Raw genomic sequence first — 24,769 nt, forward strand, 5'->3', positions numbered from 1 at the left:
CTATATTTACGAATTCAGTTTAAGAAACTGTTCTTTCTTCCAGTAACAATAGCTGAGTGACTCTCTCAGTTGTGAATTGATGGTTAAATTGATTTGATGATTATTCTTTTTCTGCAATATCCGTTTTCAATCTTTTACGAAGTATTTTTATGAACAGTTTTAAAATGACAGAGAACAGAATGATTGGCTTGTAAAATTAAACTTCATTTGGTAGTTATGCTATTTTTAATTTCTGTTACTAATTGTTTTGGAGTAATGGATCTGATTTCATCTTCTTCTTCTTGAAAGTCTCTTCAAGATATTCAGCGTATCTGGTGGCATTTTGTGTACTACTTTTTGCCCACTACCGTCTGCGTTTTTAATTGGTAGATTGTTGGATTAGAATTCTTAGCCTTCTTAGCTTTCCACAGTGAATAATCAATTTTACTTATTTGACAGTTTGCTCAGGTAGTCACTAAGAGAGTTATCTCGAAATTTTTAAATATTCAAATCAACTAATATGTTCATCCATTTTACTGAATATCTTCATTATTTGTAGAAGGGAGTTTTGGATGGAGACGTTTTATTATCGTTTTTGAGCTTGATTTTATTAACAATTTTCCAAACTTACCAGTCACTGTTCGATTCTGGGATCTTATGAAACTATTATTCCTCTGTGGTTATTCACGTCCATGTCTTAATTGTTGCGTTTTTCTTTTGCGATTATGCATCCTCTATAATTCGCTAGATGCCCTTCTCCGGTGAACATACATATTTTGGTTTGTCAGGTTTTGATTTCTTGCACTCCACTGTTACATCTTTACCAGCACATCTGACACAGTGTGATTCCATATCACAATATTTTTGTGTATGCCCATATGTTTGGTATTATTTGCATTCTGCTACAAGCTTTATATAGAATATCCACGATTAATTTAGTTTATATGTACATGATTAAGACCTTACACCTATTTTGTTTCTGATTTTGCAGCAAATTGTTAAAATATAAGTTTTACTTGAAATCTGCTTAACTTTTAGGATTTTAGTATGCTTCATTTTTTTTATTGACTCCTCCTGTATAATTTGTTAATAATTTTCAAACTTTTTATTTGAATCTATTTAAAATATTTACAAAAATCACAAAATAATTTACTTTTGAAGAAACCTGAATAGCCCATTTCAATTTCCTTCAATATTTATTTTCATTTCCTCACACTTGACACCTTTGAAAACGAAAGTCGATCATTTTTTTCTTTTCCCCTCTTATTTACATAACAAAACTCCCGGAGGGACGGGCCCCGTTCGGAAACCAATTACGAGGGCCCCGAGGGCGGCGGCCCCTGGATCATTAGCGGCCCACAGCAACGATGGGCACCCCGCGGTAGCGCTCCGCAATCATCGTCCGAATTTATTAATAACGACGGCGCTAATGGGCCACGATCGAAATTGATGATATGCCGGATATTGGATGCTGTGGATGAGGATACCTGTAGGGGGTAACATCTAGATGACCCCCCATCATCCTTGTGGAGGATCCTCGAACGCCCAGGAGCTAGGCACGTTAAAGTTTCGAGTATTCGACAAATTGGATTTTAGCTTGAGAGCAAAATTAGAGATATTTTGAAAAAAAAGACAATGTATAGATTATATTAAAATTGATTTAGTTGCGATATAAGACCTTGCTCTTTGTTTAAATTTCAGGTTGGACGTTCACCAATTGTTTAATAAAATGTCAAATGATCACGAATGTTATTTAGTTAAATACCGTCGATAAAATATTTATGACATGAATAAATTCTACCTCGTTTTATTTTTTTATTATCCTTTTTGTCGAAACGTACTACATAAACATAATAAGTAAAGAATACAAAGATTGAAGAGTATACGTTGAATAGGAAGAAGGAAAAATGAGCGTTTGGTTGGACGGGCACCCGAAACATTGACGAAACGTTTAAGATAAGATCTGATACTGGGGCACACAGACCAGAAGCTCATTACGGGAATTTTCGATACACCATCTCCCATTGTACCGTGAAATCATTTATACCTGTTCGTGGGCCCACGTCACTCTCTACAAGAACGGAGGAGGAATTAAGCTTACAACCGTTAAACAATGATAAGGGGCCCATTCCATCGTGACACTGACCAAGATAAACTCGACCAGATCGGGCTGAGATAGGAACGGGGGCATCCCTGACTCCACGCGCGACTCCATCAATTAACTCCGCACGGTATATTAATTAATAATAAAAAAGAACCTTTCGCGCGCTCCGTCAATTAGACAGCATCGGCAGTTTGCCAATTGAATTTTCAACCGTGGACATCGCCGATTTCCACCTGTTTCTCTTTCTACCATAGTCGAAATCGCGCTGCAATCAGATGTTGGGACACCGGCAGGACTAACAAGGGTCCTTGTCGCGGTTATTTATAGTAGACCGTGATGCAACACTCAGGTAGCTAAGGTCGGGGTAGGCGTTGGACTCTTTTTTTTTGTCTTTCTTTCGAACCTGACAGCACGGGGACATCGTGACAGATTTCGCCTCTATACCTTCTTCTCGATGCTTTTACTCTTTTGTTTCTACCTTGGTCGTGTTTTATTTTATTGTTCCATTTTTTTTAGCTCTTCATCTTCTTCTAGTACCACTTTTAATCTTTCGATGGGGGATTCCGGAATTCGAACGACACAGTTATCGATAAGATAAAACTCAAGTTTTACATCCAGGGGCAACTCGTTTAGATTACATTTTACACCACATTTTTTGTTTCTTATCTGTGAAGTACCTATAAGGTGGAAAAACGATTTAAATAAGGTTTTACAAAGCCAAAATTACTACAAAGGTAATTAAGAGCATGTAACTCACTTTATGTCATTCTTTTTTAACATTTGCTCATTTATTTTGTAAAGTAACCCCAACAAATGTAATTATTAGTGAAATAATGAAATGACAAAGAAAAACCATAACTCTATAATATATTGCATAATATTGCCTTTTTTATGTTTTCTTTAAAATATTAATGCAGATAAGATGCCAAATATTATTGTGGGGTTTCTTGCCTTATTTTTGACATTATTACAATTTAAGGCCAGAAATGTGATATTATTAATTAATATTATCATTAATATTAAAATGTTAGGGTAAACGATCGCTAAACTCACTTGGAGTCTGCATTGGCTTATTTTGCCTTACACCTCATATCACTTTGGAGTTTTCTATGCTTTTAAATATTTTATGGGTAACATTATAAAGAGTGCAGAAAGCAAGCTTATTTCAAAAGTACATTATGTGTTTTTCTGTCCATTTATTGGGTTGTTTCTGCTTACCTTCTTTCTTTTTATTGTTATCTTGCCTTCCACACCAAATTTTGCCTTATTTTAGACATTGTAAATGTTTAAGTCCAGGAATGTGATACTTAATGTAATACTTAATATTTCGTTTGCTTACTATTTTGGCTTGGAAGACCACGTGCTTTCAGAACTATAATGCTTTCTGTTTTAAGAGTTTTATTTCAGTTTCTAAATGAACTGTCCATATTTTTGTATTTATAGTTCTATAGTACTATTTTTGAAAAACTATTTATTGTTATGTAATACAATGTTTTCGTTTGAAAAGTGTCAGTCCAACCAAAATCAAAGCCAAGTTAAATTGTACGCTGAGAGATCTACTTTTTTCTTTAAAACAATGGAATATTTGTTGGCAAGTTTAAGCAAAGGTAAACATCGTACTGCTCCATCAAATGAAGTGACTACTCAGTAAAGGCAACCAAGTACTTATCGCTTGGTGGAGAAATGTAGTCGCAATATTGAGTAAGAATTCTGTTAATAGAGAAAACTTCATGAAAGTTAAAAGATCCTAATCACTTGTTACTTCCAAAAAGTAGTTATCCTGTAAACCCGTAACATGATTAGAAGAGTAATCAGAATACAAATGTCAAGAAGAAAATATTAAATTGGTCCTTTCAGTTCGGCCAGTGGCCCCGTATCATTTGTAAATTGAAAAACTTCAGTCTTGATTTTTGCCATCGTAGCCGGGATGTTGTATACAAATATATTATATGACGGGAGAAAATAAAGATCTTTAGGGACGGAATTTTTTCATTCTTCTTACGTTGAACACTTTATCTCCCATTTTCACCTGGAAGTACCGATTCTTCAGAAAGAAAGCCATAAGTAATTTGGTTCCTTTGCACGTTGGCCTCAATTATTTTTGTCAATAAGCCATCTTTCCAGATGGATCCAGATATATTTTCTTCTGGACAACTTCCAACGTGGTAATAAAATTTGTTGACAATTCTTCTTCGTTCCCTGAATTGAAATTGATTATTCAGTGATAGTCCTGTCGTTGCTATATCTTCTTGCAGTGGTTCCAGTAGAATTCTTCCAGTAATTTTCGACTACCCAGTCAGGAACCTGATAGGCCTTCTGATCCCGGACACGCCGTTTTCTACAAGTCTAGGAAGGAGTTCCATTTTATTATGCTGTTAACTATCTTCGTGATTTACTTTTTTTTTGGGAGCATTTTTGGGAAAGATCTTGTGTGTCTTGGCTGCTTTTCTTGGATGTAGAGTATAAATTAATGTTTCTGGATTCCCCTCGGGGATATTGTTTAGTATTAAACAATACATCTTTACTCACATCTGAATATTATCGTCAATTTCTCTTGTGTTGTTAAATTGAGATTCTAAACGATGTCCAAAAGTTTTGCTTTTTCTTGGCCGTCGAATATCCATTAGTCTGCTGGATATTTTAGTGGCGTTTTGGGTTCTGTCTTGTTCTTATCTTCTTCAAGACCTTCCACAGGAGTTGATTTAGGTCTTCTCCATCATCTAGGAGGGTCTTGTTGCATATTTCCATCTTGTGCTCATCTAGGGGCTACAGCAATCTTCCGTAGGCAAATCCGTAATTTCTAATGATTATGGCTTTGCCTCCAGGATATTGTTTAGCGCTATGTTTACTATCTTCTGAATATCATCGTAAATTTCTTGTCAAATTGAGACTCTAAATGATCCCCCATCCAATAAATGATCTCCACCATCAAGGAGGGTTTTATCCCATATTTTCACTTTGTGCTCATCTAGTATTTTCCTCCTTTTTGTGTCGTCCTTCGTTTGGCGCTATTTATGTATATCCTTTATTTATGACCACTCTTCCAAAAATACATAGTTTGTTTTATTTTGTTGACCAAAAAATGACTTTTGTTTGTTCAATAATTTTCTTGATGTTGGCGGTTATTCTTTGGACTTCTATATTTATATCCTGTTCTTCCTTTATCTCCTTGACGACGTAGTTTCATTGTATTCCCTTTATTTCCAGCACCTCTATATTTTCTTAAATAGTTGTACATTACACATGCTGGTACACTTGTTATTGCTCTTTGTTTCATCAATCAACATTTCCAGTGCAAGAACGTTTTGACATTACCGGACTTTTAGCTGAAATATCCGATATTTTTGCCAAAATTGAGGTTGCCAACATCAATATTCTGGAAAAACAGCATACTAAAATTACGATTGAACTTGCTTTGTAGCACGCTCCTTGACTTGATGTTGGGTAGAATTTGCCGTCATGTAGGTGATGAGTATGTGACATAGCTGATATATTCGATGTTTTTGCCAAAACTGAAGCTGCCAATATTAACGTTTTGGAAAAACAACATACTGAAATTGGATATAATGACTATAGACTACATATACAGCGAATAAAGAGTATAACTAAATCTGTGATTATTGACTTTCTAGAAATATCTAACTCTAAATTTTGATTCAGATTCAAGGTAAGATCCAAAAATTAAGTAAACTTAAGGTTGTGTTAAAAATAATAAAATTTATAGAAATTAAATCTTATTTTTGGTTCAAAACAAAATTATTTTAAAGACAAAATTAAAAATCGAAATGAAAGTGAACCATTTTTATGATTATGTGCTGTATTTACCGTAAATTCCGGTAATAGAGTTTTATGTTGTACGAAATTCATGATACGAAACGACATGAATACATTTACAAACTGTGTCAATGACAGTAAGTTTTTGCAGCGTTTTCTGAGTTCTTTAATTAATGCAATACGTTACAACATCTTACCAGTAATACTGTAATTTTGATGTTACAAAAGTTACTCCTCTCCAGGAGAGGTTAACGCATTTAGGCCCACTTTTACCACCTCTTGACAAATTTAACCGATAGATAATTATCATGGTTACAGCGATTTTAAGCGGTCTCATTGGCTAAGGCTCACTTTTACCATCTCTTGATAAATTTAACCGATAGATAATAATTATCATGGTTACAGCGGTTTTAAGCTCTTTATCTATCGGATAAATTTATCAAGAGGTGGTAAAAGTGGGCCTAAGAGCGCCAATTTATCTCTAGGATAAATTTATCAAGAGGTGTTAAAAGTGAGCCTTAGTTACAGTTCACATCTTTCTTAGGTATCTTCAAAATAAAAGGCGATTCAAAATATTTAACACAGCATACATAATATTTTGTTGAGTACCATTTATTTAAACGCCCTGCATAATAATTTCTCACCCTCGAAAGCTATTTAAACCCCATTATCCTAAACATTTCCACAAAACGATCATGTCGATACAATAAATCGAATACACACATCCACGAAACCTATAAATAAACCTTCTCTCTCTCTCGATCTCCGAAGCATCCGATTCGATTCAATTCCACCACGTCCCAGCGGCGCATACATAAGGGTTACATAACCTATTTATCATGCATAGATCGCGTTCGAAGCGCAATACGCGGAACGTCGTCCTTCTCCTCCTCTTTCTCTTCTCTATTTCGTCTGTGTTGTTGCGTGTGTGTTTCGAGGGAGTTTCCGAAGGGGAAAAGGCTGTTGAAGCGAAGCTTCGCCAGCAGAGGCCGCCACGGCTGACACCGTGAAATAGTATTGTCTCTAGCTGTAGTTAATGGAGTTTATCTGGTGATCGGCCGCGGACGGAGAGTCTCTCTGCTGCTGCTGCTGCTTCCTAGAACTGAGAGCTCGGGATGCGGTTGACAATTTATTTTATAGGGGGCCGGTGTGTGGGTTTCCAGACTGCCTCTACCTTTGGCTATACTGGTCGCACGTATAAACGTATATGTAACCTACTCAATACAGAACCGAATTCAATTTATTTATATAATTTATAATAAAAGATATCTATTAAAAATAATTAATTAGTTTAAATTACTTCTTAAATGTACGTTTTAATCCTTAAACTAACATTTAATATATTAAAATAATTAATATATACAGTGTGTTAATTAATTATCGTACCCGACGTCATCATTGCAAGTATGCAACCAATATCGCAAATCGCGTATTATAATACCAATATTGTGATATTGGTTGCATATTTGCTATGATGACGTCGGGTACGATAATTAATTAAGACACTGTATATCGCGATTCTTTTTTAATTTTTAACATATTCTTTTTTAATTCCGATAAAGATATCTTTTAAGTCCGACTCTGTTCAACTATTGGATTTCCAGGTACAAGAATCCAACCATCCGATCGAAAGAGAACGTCTTATAGCTTTCCAACATCGGTAAGAAAGAGTAAGCTTTCGTACCAATTGGAATCCGTGTTCGTCCTTTTCGTTACAGCTTGTACGCCACTGTAATTTAAGCGTCGACCGTAAAAGGATGCATAATTTGATTCCCATAGTGTACCGGCTCTAGATGGAGTTGCTAAACTATCTTTATCCACAATGACAAAATTAACAAAAATAACAAATAAATAACGAACGGAAATTGATTTAAAAAAAATGTTATAACCATAAAATTCCACTAAAAAAAGGAAAACTTAAAGTGGAGCCGAAAAGAGAAGAAGGAATCCTCGAGATTCACTCGACACCCCAATAACTCCGCGGATTTATAACTGTCTTAAATTTTAGTGAAAACGGGCGTCCCCAGGTATACAGACGGGCGCGCTACCGTTTTTCGGTCTCAAACTCAGTGGGACGTTCAAAAGTGACGACTGCGCGCCAACATTTTTTTGAAGAGAGAAAATTTGTCTGGACGGGGTCCCATTAAAATGTTAAATTATTGTGGTTTCCATTTGACACGTGAGAAGAGTCGACCCTGGTCCCCGTCGAAGTGTCTTATACGGAAAGTTATAGGGGGCGCTGGGGTGAAATATGTTCTGACTGGCATTCGACTCCGGGAACGAATAAACAAACTGTTAAAAAGCGAAGGTCGACCATAAATATTCCTTAACATTACAATTCTTTAAAAAAATTACATTAAAAATAAAGTGAGAGGTTTATAGGTATGTTTTAGAAATAGTTATAAAATTAAAAATTGGATAATAGAGATCGTTTTTACTACTAATTGTTCTTGGTTAATAGTCAAAGGATTAAAGAAAGTCATTTAGAGAAGAATACATTCTAAATCTTATTGAAAGCCAAGAGTTGTTAATGAAACCACTCAAGTGGAAGTGTTGGGTTATTTTGACTTAAATACGTCATAAGTAGGATTTCTGCTCATAAAATCATAAAACTGCATAAGCTTAATGAAGATAATTTTAAGAGAAGAGTACAGTTTTATGAAGAAATGGCCAATATGATTTTGATGACGAATGTTTATTTTTATGGATTTGTAAATAAACATTCTTGCAGATACTGGACTAATGAAAACTGTCATACCCTGACTGCACTCTGGACTGGACTGCATGTGTGATCCAATATCCTGAAAAAATTCAGTATGGACAGGACTCTTGGGGGCTGAAACTCAGTCGAAAATCAATTGGATGGATAAGAAATATCCTACTTTCTCACCTATTGTACTGGTGTCCACTGTTGCACTCTGACCTCCTTCGTGCCTCCATACTTCTCTATTTCATGCTTTCCTCTTCCTTACATTTTCTATTTATTAGCATTGTAGAGTGTTTTTCTTCTTTCATCCTCGAAACATGACCTGCCTATTGTAGTCTCTGGATTCTGATCTAATTGGATAGCTCTGGTTCCTTGAGGTGATGCTATAATTTGTAATTATATCGACTTCTCCACTCATTACCTTGATGATTTGATCGAGGTATCAACATTTAAAAAATTGTGTTGACTACATAATCAGAAAGGAGACAAAATTGAATGGATTAAACAGAATTATTGATAAATTTGTGGAACCTCTGTTAATTAGTATTAATGCTGATAGCAATATCAGCACAACTGATGCCGAGAGATTTCATACGATAATAATTTGATATAGGACGACAAATAAATATTAAAAAAAACCTTACCTAACTGCAGTTGTTGCACAATGTTAAAGCCAATTTTGCAGTTTACAGAATTGTTCGGAATCACAACTTAATGTTACTTGAAAAATTCCTTTATTCGATTGAAAATACCCATGCCGAGTAAATTGGTTTCGGCTCAATGCTATTGAACCCGCAAAATTTACCCTCGTTATAGCTATTTTAAGTACTCCCACTAACAGTTAACAGCTAACAGTTGATAAAATTGTTTATCTATACTCGGAAGTTAGTATAATCATTAATACCTGTTATTATTATACCTAATACTTTGTTCAACATATACTTCGTTGTCAGAATTGTATAGCTAATTTTGGCTATAATTTTATATGCTATAAATATAAAATCTCGTTTCTTCTAGAAGTAAAATTTCTGGATATATAAAGATCTGATGAACAATTAGTTAAATCTAAGAACACTAAGCAGTTAGTTTATGTCAAGTATCGAGAAACGCGTACAATTGGATGGCTGGAAATCTAGTCCAATTTAGTAAAACAATCTCCAAATATACCAGCCAATATAGAACAGCCTTGAAATTGAGCAATTAATATCATTGACTTATGATATATTTGACAGGGATATTTTGTCATTAGGAATTGTTATACAAAATCGCAGTCCAGGTGCTGTAATGCTATAGAAAAGGAAATTAAATTGAGCAGAGGCTTTGTGGCAAAGAAAATAACTAATACAGATATTGTAGATATTCAAATAGTTGGTTGGTTTGATAATGAAATCGTCACTACAATATCAACGTATGTTGGAAGTGAACCAATAGATATTATGATATATATGATAAAATATTAAGATTTTACTACATATAAATTCGGTTCAAGAAATTTTGTTTAGGTATATTTTGTCATTTTAATTCTGGTTATCAAGCTAGCAGCTTCTTTTTAGTTCTTTTCAAAGCGAGATAATCGGTGTGGTTGGGCAAAATAGGAAGATCATCAAGTGAAAATTTTTGACAACAAATTCCTCAAAAAGATGTTTGCAGGGATAATCTTGGAATTTTCCATATTGACAGCGACTGACCATGAAAGTTGCAAATGTCATCACTACACCAGTGAACCGTATATAATGTGTAGAAAGTACCATTATATCTTAATAAAGACGGGAACAGTTTCAGGATTTGATATTAAGATGCTCTTTTTAAATACAAAATCTGGACGAATTGAAATCGAAGTACACCAGATAATAAAGTTAAATTTTCTGATGCAAAAAATTTATCATCCTCAATCATAAATTTAAAAACTCCATTCTAATCCAGTACAACAATGTCATTATAAAAAGGGCTCAAAATTGTTTAATTCTTTAAATTTATTCACTTACGATATATTTAACCAACGTGTGTATTTTGGCATTAGGAATATTTAAACAAAATCGTGGTCCAGTTGTTGTATTGCCATAGAAAAAGAAATTATATTTGATCAAATCATTTAAAAATTGAAATGATTTGAAAAGTAAATCATTTAACAACTACAGTGTTTTACTAATGTGGTTATGGACAACATTTTTAACTTCCTGTATTATGGATAACGATCAAGAGAAAATTGATTATAGGAATGTATAAGAAAAGTAATATATTATGGTTATACCAAAATTAATATAAATTAAGAAAATCGTTTTTGTACCTCATTTATAAAAAGTCCCTCTTGGATATGTTGGTGTTATGCTCACATAATGTACATAATCATGTGTAAAACACAAGTCTTATAATAGTGGACTAATGGAAAAATAAAAACTGAAATTTAGCATGCCCATTATTTGTAGAGAATCTAAAAACCACAACGATGACTACTATTTCTGTCTTAGAAGGCAACCAAGACAATGACGATAGTAATTGTATTGAAAGATTTGTCAGATGACAGCGTTTCAGTCTAAACGAGCTAAATAATATGGTAAGAGGCAATGACTTGCACTTAGATTGTAAGATTAGAATATACTAGACAGTTTCTTCTCTCGATAAAACTCCTTCTATCATGATGTATACAGTCTCCCCTGTCTGATAAATCTAAGAAGAGGAGCATTTTTTAAGGGGGTTATCCAAACATTGCGCAGCAGCAACACGTGGCGTTCACAAGACACAATTTGCACGGCAGTGCTATGCAATGTTTGCAATGAACATGCCAAGTTTGCTCCATGTATATTACTTACCTATACTTGATTCTGTTAACATGTTCAATAGGAGAAATTTTTCTTGTACATACTTTTCTAAGATACAACATTCACAAGTCTTAAGTTCCTCTTCATTGTTGATGTGCAGAAAGTGTCTTTTTTAAGAGCTTTCCTTTTTATGAATTTTACATCATATCATGATCAGTAATTTTAGTTACTGATTAAAATTTGTTCGTAAGCTTGGTACAGATTATGTGTTTTTTAAAAATCATTTTTGATATTCCTAGTTTATCAATTTATATGTGTTTTACATAAATGTATTAAAATATATACAGGTGATAAAAAGTTACAGTCAATGATCTAAAGCCAGAAATGACATAAATATGAACATTGTAAATTTTATAATTTTTAAACATATTTTTCTATCGCAATAACAATTGGTAACCTCATATTTATCAATATTTTTCATATTTTGTCGAATACTCCTAAAGTAACTTCACTTCATTCTTTAACACTAATTATTCATTTTTGTCGAATTATAATACTTTATTTATTCCGGCAACTATCCGGTATCCTGCCTATCCGGCCATTTTTTAAAACCGGCCGGATACCGGATAGTTACCAAATAAATATTAAAAACCTATTCCTTAGTACTCCACCATTCACAGGAATTAGTATCTCTTTTAGGTGTTGGACACTGCAGACAATAATCAAGTTCAACCCCAATAGGACTTTTTCATTGAATACAACTTTATTTATATCAGGTTTGTCATTAGCAACCTTATTCTAACAATCCCAATACGATATATAAAATCTCTTGTTGCAGTTCCGTCTAGTTTCCTTCTCTTCGCTTGTAATTTATCATCACATTCATTACTAACAGAACGAAAGTCGCTGTTATCACTTTCGATTATTAATTAAAATCTCCTCTTCGCCGTTTTGCAAAATCACTTTCAGTTCTTGAACAATAAATTTTTGAAATGATCGACAATTATTTCGAATTCTGCAATTTTCGCCGATTAAGTTTTAAAAATTCGTATAAATTCCAGTTCTTAGAATATGAGTATGAAAATTTCCCAAAGTGTTAATGAGAGTGTCCTCTTTCCAATGAACTGACATGTTTTGAAAAATAACTTTTAGTTTTTGAGAAATCAATATTTGAAGTTTTGATAAAATTTTCGATGTTGCAATTTTCATTGATAACTTTCAAAATTCGCTATAAACTTCATTTCTTCAAGGATCCTAGTGTAAATATCACCAATTATAAATTAAAGTATCCTCTTTTTGATGCAAAAAGCCGTTTTGAAAAATCAGTTTTAGTTCTTGAGAAATAAATTTTTAAAGTAATCGACAATTTTTACGAATTTTGCAATTTTCTCCGATTAAGTTTTAAAATTCGGATAAAATCAATTTCTTGGAATATTGGTACGAAAATTTCCCAAAGTGTTAATAAGAGTGTCCTCTTTCCAATGGACCAATACGTTTTGACGAATAACTTTTAGTTTTTGAGAAACCAATATTTGAAGTTTTGATAAAATTTTCGATGTTGCAATTTTTAACGATAACTTTCAAAATTCGCTATAAAATTCAGTTCTTGAAGGATCTTTGTGGAAATATCACAAATTATTAATTAAAATATCCTCTTTTTAATGCAAAAAGCCGTTTTGCAAAATCACTTTCAGTTCTTGAGAAAAAAATTTTTGAAATAATCGATAATTTTTTCGAATTTTTTAATTTTCGCCAATTAAGTTTAAAAATTCGTATAAAATCCATCTCTTGGAATATGAGTATGAAAATTTCCCAAAGTGTTAATAAAAGTGTCCTCTTTCCAATGAACCAACCCGTTTTGAAAAATAACCTTTAGTTTTTGAGAAAACAATGTTTGAAGTTTTGATAAAATTTTCGATGTTACAATTTTCATCGATAACTTTCAAAATTCGCTATAAAATTCATTTCTTGAAGGATTCTTGTGGAAATATCACCAATTATTAATTAAAGTATCCTCTTTTTAGAGTTGCTTCGTTAGTTAAATCAGGATCAAAAAAGTTCATTTTGTATCATGGATCTAAATAAGCTTTCTTATTAATTTCATTTTTATTCAAATATCTATATATACATATCTCTTATATATAATTCTCGTCATAAATTGCTAACCAAAAAGTTATTTAAAGAGATGAATTAAATTTTACAAAATTCTAACATTTCCGTTTTTTTTATAGTAGGTTATAGAGTATTTTGTTCGTTTTGATCGTTATCGTTGTAGTAGTTTTGTTGGGAATTTTGTTAAGTAGCAATTTTGATGAACACCATATTGAGAATCCGTTAAATTCAGTTGTTGGTGTCCCCGGACGTTCGTTTTACGTTTCGTGATATCGTACCCAACCAGATACGATCTTAATTATGAGTAAAATGCGTTATCTCGCAGCTTGACGGTGTCGTGCGTGTTTGTCCTGGTTCACTTCGTCCTATTTTCGCCCCCACAGAACTTCAAAAAAAGGGAGAAATTGTTATGCAGAAATAATAACAATAAATTATTTAAAAAAAGACTTTGAACTTAAAATCCACCTAATAAAGTGAAAGCAAATTGACCACCATATAAAAGTCGATTATATAGGGCGATCTTTAAGATTGATAAATTCGAACTCGACTTTCAGTAGACACAAAGTGATTTGAAAAAAGAAAGAAAAAATGTTGAGCTTTCACCCGAGTTTTCACGATTGAATCGGTATCGAGATCTTGTTCCTTACTCTCAAAATAAAAAAAATTAAATACCATTCCTCCGGTATAATTGTCAAAGACACGTTTTGCTGGTCCGCAATATCAATGGACAGGATCTACCATTATGCAAACTTATTAGATGATTGTGCAAACACCTATTCACACATTCGGTTCGCCGTTAATCGTGAGCAATCGATTTGAATACGATAAGAAGATAGGGTAATATCAATTACCTAATTGGGTAATTGGAAATTAATTAATTTGTATTACCGATTATGATGAGATTATGTAAATTATTTTAATAAAATAATTAAAATAATCTGATTAATTTATCTAAGTTTAAAAAGAGAAAAGTAATTTACTTCTTTGCACAACAACAAAAAATGAAACAAAAAAAAATCTGAGACAAAAATCTACGCAAACAATTCCATGGAATTAAGTGTCCCGCGTGCTGCAGAACAGTTTAAAGCTGGTGGTGGAAATAATTGCGGTTCTTGCGGAATGAACGCGACTTGCCATGTCAAAGCCGCTCTTGCGATTATTGTGCATTGTCTCTATCCCAGTAATTTTCACATGCAACGGCGTCGTCGAGGAAAAACCAAAACGCAAAGGGAAGAGACTACTACAACACATCAAACGTTGCGGGAGTAATTAAATTATATCACGATGAACTTAATACTCATGACGACCAAGCCACACAGGATTAAGGTTGCGTGTAACGTAACTCGTACTTCTTTGTCCTATCGCTTATTAAACAGATAACGCAACAGGAACGGTGGATTTTTCAAAAAAAAAATGATACTTTTTATGCATACGTGGTTAATAAGTATGATAGAATTTTATCAAAGATTATATTAAATTTTCTTTGTGAGAAAAAGTTAAAAAAAATATTTAAAATAAGTGCAAAAAGGGAAATATAAACGGTTCGGTAAATATTTGCAAATTTATGCTCCCCTTTTTCTTTCTTGAAAACGTTTGCACGTTACATCCTGTTACAACGCCCAAATACACGCCAAATTGACGCCGCACAGACAAAACCAACGGACCCACATTTTTTATTACTCTCCATGCGAAATTTATTAACCTCGTTTCATCAGCACGCACTTTTTAAAAAAATGGCAGATGGACAAAATAAATACAATTTTTTCACCAAAATAGCTTATTACTGTTTATTAAATTTTAGTATTTATTGATTTTTTCAGTTACGGAATTATTTTTATCTTACATTTTAATAGTTATTATTTTTAAATAATATTGTTTCTTCATCGGCATTATAAGATGTGTTGAATAAAATGTGTACCCACAACGTAGTTATTAATTTTTTAGTGTTGATTAGACAAGGACATTGTATATATAACACATGGATTAGTCAACTAATTAACTTGAAACTTCTTCTCTTCTTCTTTCCCTTGCTCCCATTCTGCCTCGCGGTGTAGGGTCTCGGATCCATCTCCTGTAGGTGTTCGTATTTCTAGCCATTCTTCGAACATTGGCAACAACTTGCCTCTTTTAAACGCAGCTTTCTTTATTACACCATCCCACTGAATTCATAGTCTACTCATTTTTCTTTTTATTATTATCTTGTAATAGACTCCTCTTTTTTTGCTATTTTTTGCATATTTCTTGAACTATCTTACTATTTTTATTAATCATGCTTCCCAAGTATTCAAATTTTCTATTCTTTCTACTTTTACTAGTCATTGTCCATCCATTCTTACATCTATTATATCTATTTGTAGTAGGAACTAGAATTATCTGGTTTTCCATATTTTGATGTTTCTTTGAAGATGTTCCTATTACTTTTGATCACTCAGTTGATTTAATGCATTGTATATGTCGACGCTGCCAAGCTAAAACCACATAAACGACATAAATTTATTTCTCGGGAAACACAAAAAACATTCTTCTGGTCGCCTAGTATTGAAATAGGCATTTGTGCAAACTTTAAACCAATAGTGTAACGATTAAAGTTTGTTTCTTGTTATGACGCTTTAACTATTGGATGCAGACTTAAAAATCCTATTCAATGGTGCTTAGTAAAAGGTGACTATTTTGGCTGATTCTTTGCAGTTTTTTTCTATTATAGCTATGATAGTTATACACCTTGGGCTGCAACGACGTTTGCTCTTCTTCAAGTCTCTCTTCTATCTAAACTCTGATTCGTTTTTCTAAGACTGTCGAGTAAAGTTCACCATTCTGACTGCCACGTAATTTTCCCAGCTATTTGTTGTCCTTCTGTTATGTCCTCAATGTTTTTTTAACAATTGCTAAAATATTTTTTTTACCATTGTTCCATTGCCGGTTTTTATTTTATTGTAGTTTTGGTGGTATGCTATCTTTAGCTCCTGCTTTTCCATTTCGGGTTTCCATCAAAGCTTCTCGCATTTCTTTAACGCTTGCCTCCTTTTCCGCTATTTCCTACTTCTCCTCTTGGGCCTTTATTCTTCAGTATCATCTCCTTCTTTTAATTGTTGCATAGTACTCCTTCTATGTTTTCAGTATGTTTTTGCTGGTCGTTTGTAACACTCCATTTTTGTCCCCACTCAACTTCTTGATTACGTTCCAGAACTGTTTCTGGTTTTTCCTATTATTTTCGCTCCCTTGCTTTCTGCCTCCTCCGTCGGCATAGTTCCTGATCTACTGTTCTTCTTCTTCTGAATTTCTTAATCTCAATCTATTTCAATGTTCTTTTTTCTGTTTTATCATTCCGTTCCTTGATTTTCCTTGGAAGTTTAGTTGCTACTCTGAACTTATTTAATCTATTATTGAAATTCCTTCAAGTTCTCCTTCATACTCTTGCCTTCTTCCTTGTTTTTCAAGTTCTTCTGCTTTCAAACGTTCTTAGATTATTGCTGTTTTCTTGGTTACATATTGAGCCCCTCTCATGGTTTTAAAGTATGTCATATCTATTGCTATATTTGTTGTGTATCTATGTATCTGAAATAGTTCTTCTGTCTAAAGACTTCATTCCTTGTCCTTTTTTTTTTTACTTCGCTGATACCCATAATCGTTTTATGTTCAAAAATCCTTTACCGAAGCATTTATTATATTTCTGAATCAATTATACCACGTGTATAATACTAGTTATTTAGCAGGGCTTACCGGGTATTAAATTACACCATTCGTGCAAGTGTCGGTGGACTACTTACTTGGACCAAAACACGGTTCTGCCTATGTATATAAATTTTGTGGCTCACAATTACTCGCGATTGATTCAACATCCTCCATGTTACTGCCTCATTCTCGCATTTTCATTTATAGCACATAGTATGAGTACATTATTGCATCAATTATAGCATATTTTTGGGTCCAACCTCAAGTTTTTTACATATAAAAGTTGCTTGATTGCTTATCTTGTATAAGTAATTAGGTGATCTACTCTATCGTATCTACTCACTGAAGTGGTATATATTATTTTAGAAGGACCTCCTGATGATATAGATCTTCTAAATTATTATTGATTCATTCTTCCACCGTTCAATTTGAAGCTGCCATATGAATACAATGGAAACAGTAACACAAGGGTATCGCACCAGATAGAATTACCACTTCATTCCTCTAATATTCCTCTAACTTCAATTTGAAGAACTTGATACGACTTAAACCATTCAAGGTAATGATGTAATGATTTGTTTTCTTCAAATAAATTGTGTTGGCCAAATTGTGATTCTTGACAATTCCAAAGCTAAACTTTATAAATTTGCAAAGCTATACGAAAAATTTAAAATCGTCGCTTAATAACAGGATCTATTGCCTTGAAATTTAAAAAATAGTGAGGATTTATTTATTTTGACTTCACAAATACTAAATAAGAAATAGATATCCTTAGATTCTTTCAACACCTCCTTAACTGCAAAATTATCTAACGATTCCTCTAATGATTTTGTTAACCTATAGCGCTTGATGCGTGTGCTATAATGCGTAAATTCCTTTCTATATTGAATACAACTAGATTTATTCACGTCTGGCTGTGGAATTTTCTCGGTACATGCGTGACCATTACAACATCGATTTCTTCAGTTTTTCCAACCAACTGCTATATTCATTAGCCACTACTGATTTTCATCACATTTTTTCGATTACTGTCTACAAATTAAATGAATTCGCGATTGTAGGTTAATTGTAACCACATTCTCAACTATAAATTAATTCAATCAAAACTTTAAACAGTAAAATTTAAGCAGTTATTTATATTTCAAGACTGCTAATGCCATACACAATATTTTTTTTTGGAAACCGCACAACTAATTGAGAATTCATACTTATTTTCATTAAAAGTGACTTAAATTGAGTCGTTTAATATTAATTTATTTAATGTACTTAGATCATTTTTTCTATATGTGACATTTAAAATGTTAAACACGTTTTATTTCATTATTATGCAGTGGCGCTAAGATTTGCAAAAAAAAGAGAAACAGGAGGAATTCCGTAATAAAAATGGATATGTTTAAAGATGTTTAACATTTTATCTCACAAGAGAGTGCTGCATTTTATTTTGTAGACTCGGAAGATTAGCAAAAAGCATTAGTTATTGAAGTAAAAAGAAAGGAAACATTGCATATTACAATAAACATGTATTTTTGAATAGGTAGCTGCGGGTTATGTAATATATGTAGTAAATATGCAGGTAAAAGCAAAAGAAAACGTAGAGGTTTACACAAACATAAATACTATAAGCAAGTTTCATTATGGTTAGAGTATAGATATGACATTTGCATTAACATTTAATGGAATTTTTTCGTAAGCAGTTTTATAAAGACTCGGCAAACTTTTTTTCACAAATTAAATATAGGCTTTCTGATGGTGTAATAATGAGCTCCTTTTTGTCCATTTGAAGCAAGAACGAGACAATTGCTAAGGATACTCATTCTTCCACCGGTGTGATTCTACGTGGTTGACCAAGCAAATTTACGTGTTAAAAGAAACGAGTAGCGAGGATTTTGATATAACTTTGGGTTCATTCGACGACTATAGGCCAAATAGTAATGATAGTGTGTTTTCCCAAAATCTTTTCCGACCAGAAATCTCATTGCAGCTGAGTGGACAACGTGAATCCAAGATAAAAGTGCCAAAATAGTTTTTTAGATCTACACCCAATTGCTAAATTTGGTCATCCAATGTCCGGCATGTGCCAGACTTGTGATGAATTCGCCAAACAACTCGTTTGATCAAGAAACGATAAGCAACACTCGAGACACTAAAACGAGATATCAAAATATACTGCTACCGAAAGTGTCCTCAAGAGATGCTTTTTAACAAACGGCAATTTTAGATATAATACGTCATAATGAGTTAAGAATATAAAAATATATAAAACACCAAAAGTGCTAAGCCACCGATAACGATTTTGAGTAATGTAAATGATTATTAAATCGTCAAGAAGAGCTTATAAGAACGTAACTTCAACTATAAGATGTGCATGATGAATAACAAATTAAAGTTAATGTCAACAATGATGACGAATAATTAATGTTAATGTTAAGATTTAACAGTTTAATAAATAAGCCTATTATTGAATAATATACATACGAAACGAAGTTCATAGCATATAAAAGTGATCATCCCTCAATATCTACGGAAGGCATTCACAACGAACTAAAGGAAAGGAAATGGGATATCCAATGGCAAGCATATGATGATATGCCATTGCATATCATCGATATCTATGAGATAGGAGCTAGCTCTGCATGATACGCGCAGAAGACTACCTAAATGCAAACTGCGCTAAATTTAAAGACACCTACCAAGTGCGTTAATTGTAAATATAAGCACCCGACTAATTACACCAAGAAAGTGACTGCCCAAGCATGACAACTTGTTCCTAATATAAGAAAGCCTGGGATATTTTATGCTCAGAGCATGTAATAGAAACCAGCAAAGTCAGCCCATGTCTAATCGACATCCGAACCATCTGTAATATAGATAATGCCGGGCATTAGAAAATAGTAGATCGATGCAATTGAAGACTTTGCAAATTAGAAACCAGGAAAAACAATAAAATAATTAGGAACCAAAAGGTATTCTAAAGAAAAAGACAACCTTAAAGTTTTCTGGAATCCAGTACATAGTTATCTGGTGGAAATAGACATGGCAAGTCAATCATAACTTAAAATAAGACATTATAAAACTTACTTCACCACTTATCCGGACTGCAAAGAGAGGACATAAAACTTACATTAATCGGAATTAAGTCATCAAAACAATGGTCCTACTGTTTACTGCTAAACAAGACATAACAAAAAAAGAAGAATACTTAACTCTCCTGGCACAATTAGGACAAAGATTTATTGCTGGCGAGAACTATAACTAACACGTGGATTAGCACTCCAGGCTAACTACGTCTAAAGAAGGTGAATTAAAGAAAACATTCCAAGAGAGGAACTGCAGCTACCACACCACTAAGAAAATTGACCTACTGATACCCAACAACTCCCTGACTTCCTTATTACCAGGAAAGCTTTTTGTAACTTCACGATTCTAGTAACTCACGTTTTGTGAAAGGATAATGAAAAGGACGGCCAGAGCTACTGACAAAACTACGCACTGGGAAAGATTGAGAAATTCAAGTGCTTAAAACAGAATCCATATAATCCTATCTAGAAGAACTGTCGGCATAATGAAGAAAGTAGCCAAGAAGATCTAAAGACCTATAACCTCTGTTCCTCCCATTTTAAATAACGATGTACCATGGGGTATTTATTGAACATCTGGCAGAGGTCTTTACTTCCAAGCCAGACAAAATATTCAAAAAATGACAAACATTGAAAAATAAATAACAAAAAATATCACACAAGTTACTCCTAAAGAAGTAGTAGGAGATATAAGAACCAATCTGAACCCAAGCAAAACACCAGATTTGAACCACATCACAGGAGAAATCCTAAAGCATCTACCAAGAAAAGTATGTAGTAGTGACTCATCACACGTGGAGACTACCGTGGCTACGTTTGAAGATGACACAACGCTACTTGCATTGGAGAAAGATCAGGAGTTATCCACTGGGAAACAACAAACAGCAATACTCGATTGAATCAAAAAATTGAGAATAAAGTGATGCTTACTCTCTATATATATTACAAATAAACTACAAAAAGACCGATACCTCTGGATATAAATAGCATCATATTATAAAAAATAAAAAGAAATATCTTTGTTTCTGAAAATCAGGCAATTATGCTATATTTTGACTTAAACGATTTTCTAAGATATTTTCTTAGATGTAGTTTTTTGCCCAGTAAGCATCATGGTAGTAAGTGCCTTTAGCATAATCAATCAACAGGTCTACTCTTTCACTTGACAAAGCCAACGCTGCTTGCAGCCCAGACGTCACGATATGATGCCCAGTTACACCACGAAAATTTTAAGTTATTCAGGTTTAGTAGCTAAACATAACATTGTCTATCGATACCCTACCACCAGTTGATGTTATGATTTTGGCACAGAATGCAGCATGAATATTTCTACAAGGCATTAAAGTAAGATCGTTTCACTGCAGAAGACAACGGAGAAATAACAGAAATGTATCCCAAAGACAAATTTTACAAATTTATACAGGGTGAGTCAGAAAGAATGGGAAATCCGAATACCGGAGATACTAGACACCAAAATATGATGATTTAACGTAACATCTCTTATACAAATGTCAGTGGTTTTCGAGGCATAGGGTGTTGAAAGTTAAATTCTTATTTCGAAATTTCTTGATCATTTTGAAGGTTTTTGTACTATTAACATAAAATTTGGTAGTTTTATGTTTTCGAGCATGAGAAATACGAATTTGAAACTTGTTTTGTTATTGCTCGTAGCGGGCGCTAGATACACGCTGCTCGTTTGATAAATCAAATCATAAGTTTTTTGGCTCGACAGCTACGACCAATAAGAGCTGCAAATCACAAAGAGCGTTCAATTTTACATAAAAAAAGTACTCTTATTGAAATTGTCTAAGTTTATCGGTTTTCGAATTATTTACTTTTAAATGTTTAAATGTATTTTTTCTTCTAAAATATTTATTTTTTAACATAAGCAAAGTTGGGTTATTTTTCCGCTTATGTTTCGACAATTGCCTGTTAATTGTCAACATTGATCTAATTTCCGTGTGCAATAATCATTTTTACCAACAATAAAGTTATTACCAATTTGAAAATGCCACGACATAATGAGTTTTTTAATAGTGAGAAATCCAGATTTAAGTCCACTGGATTTTTGAAAATGGTCACAATATTCTATTGTTATTAATTAATTGTTATTGTTATCGATTATTATCGTTACTAATTGCTATAGTTACTGTGTTATTGATTTTAAATGTTAACGTTAAAATTACTTTCAATCAATTAAAAGCAGATAACTTGGAAACCAGTAGACTTAGACGATGTAAGCAAGAGTACCTTTTTTGTGCAGAATTGAAAACTCCTTCAGATTTCTGGTTCTAATTCACCATACCTCAACTGACAAAATAGTCATGACTTGATATCTCAAACGTACAGTGTGTATCTAGCGCCCTCTACAAGTAATCACAAAACAAGTATCAAATTCGTATTTCTCATGTTCGAAAACATCTAACTACCAAATTTTATGTTAATAGTACAAAAACCTTCAAAATTATCAAGAAATTTCGAAATAAAAATTTAACTTTCAACACCCTGTGTATTAAAAACCACCGACATTTGTATAAGACATGTTAGGTTAAATCGTCATATTTTGGTGTCTAGTGTCTCCGGTATTCGGATTTCCCATTCTTTCTGACTCGCCCTGTATACTACTATTGAAATTTCAATGTAAGATTAGCTTAGCTAAGATAAGTGACAAATAAAACAAGTATTTCATTTTTACCTCATTTCTCCTTTCACTATTATACGTACATACAGGATGTTCATTTCAAAACTTTCCACCTCAATTTCTGTAAATCCGGAAGTTTAAAAAGAAAATCGCTGTAATAGGTAAAGAATAAAACCAAGGGGGACAACTTTTTATGCAAAAATTGACTCACTCACTTCAACCCCCCGCCGCCAGAAACCATCCCCTTAAAAATCTTAAATGGAAAGGGGTGTCAAGTGATACCTCATTTTAAAGGTCTTTTAAGGTACTACATGTTAGTATTTATTTTTTTTAAATTGATCGATTCGTTTTCGAAATTTTTGCGAAAATCTTTGTTTTGTATTTCCCGCTTTAATTAATATTAAAAACTTTAATCACCTTCTTAAAAGCAAGAATAAGTAATCTTTTATTATTAATTTATAAAATTAAATTACCATGTTCGTTGTGTTCGACCATTAAACCTTTATTATTTCGGAGCAATCCGAAATCTTTGATATTTAGGTTATTTTGACAATGATATACCTACGTTGGCTAGCTTGCCTGGCGTCTGTCAGAGATATTTAGAAAAAACGATTTCTGTTTCATTTTTCTTTTCTTTTAGGTTTATTTGGTTATTACTTAAACAACTTTTAACTGCTTGAAACGTTCTATTTTATTTTCAGTTATTTAATTATGTACAAAAACTTTTTGCAGAGAAAATCAACTTAATAATTGTTCAAAGTGTTGTCCGTTATTAGCTAAACAATGGTACAACCGTTGTTCAAAACTACGGCGCATATTTTCAAAAACTTCCCTTTGAATTCCACGGCAAGCTGCAGTAATTCTCTGACGAAGTTCTTCTAAATTTTGAGGTTGACCCCATAAAAAAAGTCTAATGGCGTCAAATCTGGTGATCCATCTGTTTGGAAACGTATTATCTAACCACTGTTGTACTGGGAGAACATAGTGAGGAGGAGCTCCGACTTGTTGAAAATGTAATTCATTCTCATCAAGTAAGGCGTTTTCTTCTCTATCCAACTGATTCTCGAGAGCTTCCGTAATTAGTGGATTGATAGTATTTTCTAACATATCCAAGTACACTTCGCCGTTTAAATTTCCATCGATAAACACTGGACCAATCACTTGGTCTCCCAAAATGCCGGCCTATACATTAACTTTTTCAGGATATTGTGTATGCCCTTCTACAGTCAGATGAGGGTTTTCATTACTCCAATATCTGCAGTTATGTTTATTTACAAATTCATTTAAAGAAAAAGTTCATTCATCACTAAAGCAGATATTTTTCACAAAAACGTTGTTATTATTAATAATAGTGTCCTGTCAAAATCGTCTTCAGTTAGCTCTTGATGTATTTTCAATTTATAAGGATGGAATTTGTGAAGTTTTACAACTTTATGAACAGAACCCAAGGATATACCAGTTGCACGAGATACCTGACGCAATGAAGTATTAGGGTTGATACCGAAATGACCCAACACTTCCAGTTGAGCGGTTTCATTCAAAACTCTCGACTCATTATGTTTTATGTTGGCAACGGACCCAGTCTGAAAACGAATCGATCAATTTAAAAAAAATAAATACTAACATGTAGTACCTTAAAAGATATTTAAAATGAGGTATCACTTGACACCCCTTTCCATTTAAGATTTTTAAGGGGTTTGTTTCTGGCGGCGGGGGGTTGAAATGAGTGAGTCAATTTTTGCATAAAAAGTTGTCCCCCTTGGTTTTATTCTTTACCTATTTCAGCGATTTTCTTTTTAAACTTCCGGATTTACAGAAATTGAGGTGGAAAGTTTTGAAATGAACACCCTGTATATCGGTATGCAAAATACATAATACATCAATAAAAATGAAAATAAAGAAAACTTATATGATTTCTTTTTAAAGACAAGTTGTATGTAAAAA

The sequence above is a fragment of the Onthophagus taurus genome, chromosome 2 (assembly GCF_036711975.1).
Source record: "Onthophagus taurus isolate NC chromosome 2, IU_Otau_3.0, whole genome shotgun sequence".
Classification (NCBI taxonomy): domain Eukaryota; kingdom Metazoa; phylum Arthropoda; class Insecta; order Coleoptera; family Scarabaeidae; genus Onthophagus; species Onthophagus taurus.